This window comes from Chiloscyllium plagiosum, unplaced genomic scaffold (genome assembly GCF_037043375.1).
Source record: "Chiloscyllium plagiosum isolate Xiang-an unplaced genomic scaffold, Cpla_swu_hap1 HiC_scaffold_19, whole genome shotgun sequence".
NCBI classification, from domain to species: domain Eukaryota; kingdom Metazoa; phylum Chordata; class Chondrichthyes; order Orectolobiformes; family Hemiscylliidae; genus Chiloscyllium; species Chiloscyllium plagiosum.
Window position 1 is genome coordinate 20996798 of NW_028270157.1, and position 6093 is coordinate 21002890.

The 6093-nt window shown below is 42.6% G+C and overlaps 1 protein-coding gene across 1 annotated transcript in view; it reads left to right on the plus strand.

Moving 5' to 3' along the window:
* The window catches only part of cpsf6 (cleavage and polyadenylation specific factor 6), a 75706-nt gene extending 75247 nt beyond the window's left edge, over positions 1-459 (plus strand). Inside the window, exon 11 of the transcript XR_006314552.2 lies at positions 227-459. The gene's annotated coding sequence lies outside the window, so the exon portion shown is untranslated. The remainder of the gene's footprint in view (positions 1-226) is intronic.
* The last annotated feature ends 5634 nt before the right edge of the window (positions 460-6093 follow it).

Genomic DNA, 6093 nt, shown 5'->3' on the forward strand with positions numbered 1-6093 from the left:
AGTTGCTGAAAAAGCTCAGCAGGTCAGGCAGCATCTGTGAAGTGAAATCAGAGTTAACGTTTCCAGCCCAGTAACCCTTCTTCAGGTTCTGAGGAAGGGTCACCAGACTAGCAACGTTAGCTTTGATTTCTCTGCACATTTGCTGCCAGACCTGCTGAGCTTTTCAGGCAATTTCTGTTTTTTGCTTCTGGGGTAATTTAATCACCCTTTCTTACTTGCCCAACAGGTTCCAACGTACTCAAGTCTGAAGAAAGAGAAATGCACTCTAATTGTACACTTTACTAACTATGACAAAGTGAAGACACCTTTTGCATGTTCACCCAACTGCACACATACTTACCACCAAGCTAACAGGTTGACTGATATTTATCTTGTCTGCTGTTAACTGATTTATTGTTGCAAAACAGTTTTTCTAACTTATCTTTAATACATTGAATAAATATTTAATAAAGATAAATTGTTCTTTTTTTTGTTTCATTCTAGATTTATCTTGTAGCCTAATTCATAGAATCCCTACAGTGTGGAAACGGGCCATTTGACCCAACAAGTCCACACCAACCCTCCGAAGAGTAACCCACTCAAACACCTTCCCCTACACTATTACTGTACTTTTACCCCAACTAATGCACCTAACTCATACATCCCTGAACACTGTGGGCAATTTAGCATAGCCAGTTCACCAAATCTGCACACCTTTGGATTGTGAGAGGAAACCAGAGGAAATCCATGCAGACGTTGGGAGAGTGTACAAAGTTCACACAGACAGTTACCCGAGGCTGGAATTGAACCCAAGTCCCTGGTGCTGTGAAGCTGCAGAGTTAACCACTGAATCATTGTGCTTGGGCATAGATATATCCATTGGGACCTTATTCTTAGTGAAAATGTGCCACTTATGTAAGTTTGTTTAAAATACATTTCCTCTGCCTTCTACCAGGATTTTGGTATTGTTTTCTACACTAGTAATTATATATTTTGATTTAAATAGGATGAGCAAAATTGATTCTATTAAAGAAAATGGTCTTACATCATGGTAAGGTCTGCCAGTGTAGCACTTGAAGTGTTTATTTTTGTTTAAAATGTATCAAATAGAGACAAGCTCACAGATAATGTCAAAAGAAACATCAGTGTTCTTTCTGTAGCAAATTCTTGGAATGGATTGTGGTTCAACAAAAACACTGAATGTATAGGACACTCTGACATGTGGCTGCTTCTGAACCTTCATGCATGGAGGTCAAAATAATAATTACAAATAGGTAAAAAGATTCTGACAATGACAACCATGACAATGAGTGTTTTGGTCTCGGGGGTGGAGGGGGGGGGGGGGGGAAATGTTTATTAGTGTCACAAAAAGATTCAAATTGAATATTTAAGACATAAGTAAAAATGGGAAATACTGGAGAAACTCAGCAGGTCTGTCAGAGCCTGTGATTTGCTTTTATTAAAAACAGATGTATGATAACAATTGGATTTACCTCTTTTGAAAACATTGTGAATCATAAATATTGAATCCTTCACACTCAGCACAAGCAGGTAAAGACCACTGGTGCAATATTTTAAGACTATAAGACCACTAATTTTCCAACATATTCCTTCATGTGCTTCTCATATGGTCCTAACACATGCACCAGATAAAAGGGATCATAAATATATTTGATAAATCTATGTAATTACAAAAAAAATTGAATACAGTAATAAATATAAACTCCTGTGCTCCATTTTTGCACTATTGTTACTTTATTTATCCTTGTGAATTTTGGCACTGACACTCCAGGACAAAACACTATATTGCTCAGCACCCTATCCACCATCTTAATTATTCACAGCACCAGCACACATACAACAATCTTCAAAATGCCTCTTACTGCCTCCCAACATTCAAAAAGATAGACAGACACCTCTTCCCAACTCCCTCTAACATGTACTCAATCACTAAATTCACTTCAGAACGATCAGCTTTGAACAAACTGTCGCTTTCACAAACACTTTACCCAGGATTGAAGTGGGCAAAGTTTCATCTTACAATGGTATTTGCAATACTCCTGTGTCACACACAGTGCGCACTGACTGTTCTTCCATGTAGTCGTGGGTGAGTGATTAAGGCAATAGATTAGAAATTCTTTGGTCTCCCCTCGCAGGTTTGAACCCTCTCAACTACGTTTCCTCATCTTGCAGATTTTAAACTACTTCCTGCTGGATTAGTTATCGCTCAAACTCAAATTTGGGGTTGATTAGCTCAGTTAGATAGATGGCTGGTTGTAATGCACATTGATGCCAACAGCATAGGTTCAATTCCCAAACCCACTCTAGTTGCTATGAAGGACTCTTCTTTACAAACTGTCTTCTTGATTATGGTGACCCTCAGGTTAAATCGACATCAGTTATCTCCCTCTAATGAAGTAGTAGGACAGTCGTGGTTTTAGGGTGCCACACTGGCTCAGTGGATAGCACTGCTGCCTCACAACCCAGGGACCTGGCTTCGATTCCAACCTCTGGCAACTATCTGCGTCGAGTTTGCATGTTCTCTCCGTGTCTGCATGGGTTTCTGCTGGGTGCTCCAGTTTCCTCCTACAGTCCAAAATTGTGTAGGTTAGATGGATTGGTTGTGCTAAATTGCCCATTGTGTTCAGGGATGTATAGGTTAGGTGGGTTAGCCATAGAAATGCAGGGTAAGGAGATGGGTATTGGTGGGATGTTCTTCAGAGGGGTCCAATGGCCTGTTTACACATAAATCTGAAAAGTTCATCTTAAGTCCTCCTGTCACTGAGGCTCGATTGAAAGTTGGGCAGTGGCCTGACAAAGAGGCAGAGGAAATATTCACTGCCCTGGTAAAGGAAACGAGAATTTTAAAAATGACTCGAAGTGAAATTGGTCATCTCAATTTCTCTGCCCTCCGTCCCCTCCCACCCACCTCATCCAATCCAATCAATCTTCTCCTGAAGAGACTGCACTCTGTGTTCTTAGATCCAAATCTGACTTGGTTATTAAGCCTGCTGATAAGGGTGATGCTGTTGTAATCTGACGTACTGATCAAAACGTTGCGGAGGCTGACTGCCAGCTTTCAGGTACCTTTGTCTATCTTCCCCTGGACCATGACCCCACCATGGCACATCAGACCATCATATTAACTACAATCACTGACCTCATTTCATCTGGTGATGCCCCCCTCACTGCTCCCAAGCTGCAAATGCCCCAGCCCTGCAGAGCTTCATTCTAGTTCCTTCCAAAAATACACAAACAGGACATCCTGGGCAATCCCATTGTTTCAGCTAGCTCCTGCCCCACAGAAATAATTTCCTCATACCTTTTCTCCCTTGGTCCGTTCCCTGCCAATGTACATCCGTGATTCCTCTGACATTTTATGGCAGTTTTGGAATTTCCACTTTCCAGGCTCCAGCCACCTCCTTTTTACCATGAACATGCAATCACTTTACACAATGAGCCAAGAACTTTCAAAGTTAGATTGGAGTAGAATATTCACAAGTAAAGGAATGACTGACAAGTTAGAGGCTTTCAAAAATGTGATAAAGACACTTCAGAGGCATTATGTTCCTGTTAGTGTGAAGAGTAAAGCTGGTAAGATTACGGAACAATGAATGAATAAAAATACTGAGGTTCTAGTCAAGAATAAAGAAGAATCATATTTTCGATTATAGACCAATTGGGATCAAATGAATCTCTTAAAGTGTATAAACAGTGCAGGAGCATTCTTAAGAGGGAAATCAGGAAGGTAAAGAAGGAATAAGAGAGAGTCTTGCCAGATAAGGTTAAGGATAATCCAAAGAGGTTCTATAAATACATTAAGGTAACTAGGGAGAGAATCAGGCCCCTTAAAGATCAACAAGGTCAACCTCAGAAGATGAGTGATGTTAAATGAATATTCCTGTCAGTTTCTTTTTTTCCATGGAGAAAGAAATATGGGCTAGAGAACTCCGGGCAATAAGTATTGATAATCTGAAAACAGTTCACATTACAGAAGAAGAGGTGCTGGAGATCTTAGAAAATGTAAAGTTGGATAAATCTCAGGGCATTATCAAATGTGGGAAGTGGTGGAGACTGGGACAATTACAACATTTAAAAGGCAACTGGATGGGTATATGAATAGGAAGGGTTTAGAGGGATGTGGACCGGGTGCTGACAAATGGGACTAGCTTAATTTAGGATATCTGGTCAGCATGGATGAGTTGGACTGAAGGGTCTGTTTCCATGCTGTAATCTCTATGACATCTATCCCTCACCAGGATGGTATCAGGGCTCTCCATCTCTTCCTGCAGCAAAGGCCTGAACCATCTCCCTCCGCTTGGCCAAGCTCATCTTCACCTTTAACAACTTCTCTTTTAACTCCTTTCATTTTCTTCAGGTCAGAGGGGTGGCCATGGGTACTCACATGGGACATGCCTATCTCTTCATAAGGTATGTGGAACATTCCTTGTTCCAGCCCTATTCTGGCCTCCACCCACAACTATTTCTCTGATATATCAATGATCTCATCGGTACTACTTCCCTCTCTCGTCTGAAATTGGAAAAGTTAATCAATTTCACTTTCAATTTTCACCCTGCCCTCACTTTCACCTGATCTATCTCTGACCCTTCCCTTCCCTTCCTGACATCTCTGTTTCCATTTCTGGGCAATAGACTGGCCACTAATATCCACAATAAACCCACTGACTTCCACAGCTACCTGGACTATACATCCTTGCACCCTGTTTCTTGTGAAAACTCCATTCCATTCTCCCAGTTCCTCTGTCTCCATCACACATGTTCCAATGAGGCCAAATTCCACAAGGGAATCTGTGAAATGTCCACCTTCCTCAACCAGCACTGTTATTGACAGGGCCCTCAACAGGTCCAATTCATCTCCCACACTTACGCCCTCACCCCCTCTCTTCCCTGTCCCGACAGTGGTAGGTTCCCTCCTCCTTGCCTACCATCCCACCAACGTCCACATCCAGAAGATCATCAGCCACCACTTCTGCCTCCTCCAGCAAGATGCCACCAACAGACACACATTCCCTTCCCCTCTGCCTTATATAGAGACCGTTCACTCTGGTCCATTCTTCATTCATTCCCAACAGCACCCCCACAGTCCCTTCCCCTGCAACTGCCAAAGATGTAACATCTGCCCATTTATATCCTCCCTCCTCAGTGTCTAAGGGCCCAAACATACCTTCCAGATGAAGCAGCACTTTACCTGCACTTCTCATAATCTGATCTACTACATTTTCTGCTCACAATGTGGTTTCTTCTACGTTGGAGAAATGAAGCATAGGCTGGGTGACCATTTTGCAGAACATCTGCATTCTGCCTGTAAAAATGACCCTGAGCGTCCAGTTGCCTGCCACTTTAACATACCACTCTGGCCAATATCTCTGTCTCAGGTTTGCTGCAGTGCTCCAGCAATGTTCAGCGCAAGCTGGGAGAACAACACCTCATTTTCCACTTAGGGGCCCTGCAGCCTTCTGGACTTGATATTCAGTTCAAAGGCACCAGGCCTTGTTATCATATAGGTTAGAGTGATGCTGGAAAAGCACAGCAGGTTAGGCAGCATCCAAGGAGCAGGAAAATCGACGTTTTGGGTAGAAGCCCTTAATCAGGAATGAGGCCAGAATTGTTATCATATAGTCTGCCATTACACACCACCTGTTCTTAGCCATAGGTCTCCATTAACATCTGTTTACCCTCCAAGACAGATAGTTATCCACTCCACTGTTTATCCAACTGTCCTCTCTCTTTGGACTCTATCCCCACCTATTGTTTACTCCTTACTCCTTTCCCTAACTCTTACTTCTGCATATAAATCAACATTTTCCCAGCTACAAGGGGCCACCGCACCCAAAACATTAACCCTGACTTCTCTTTACAGTTGCTGACAGACCCGTTGAGCTTTTCCAGCAACTTCTGTTTTTGTTTATGTTTAAAAATGACTCCATGGGACGGGCCTCATCAAGAAAGAACCAGGGCGAACGTTTCAGCTCGATGGCCTTCGTCAGAATCAGAGCAGGAGAGCGTCCTCCGCCATATTGATATGGGAGTGTGCGCATGTATCCGCCATATTGATAAAGGTATGGGGGGGTGTTGGATGCTGTTTCCGCCATG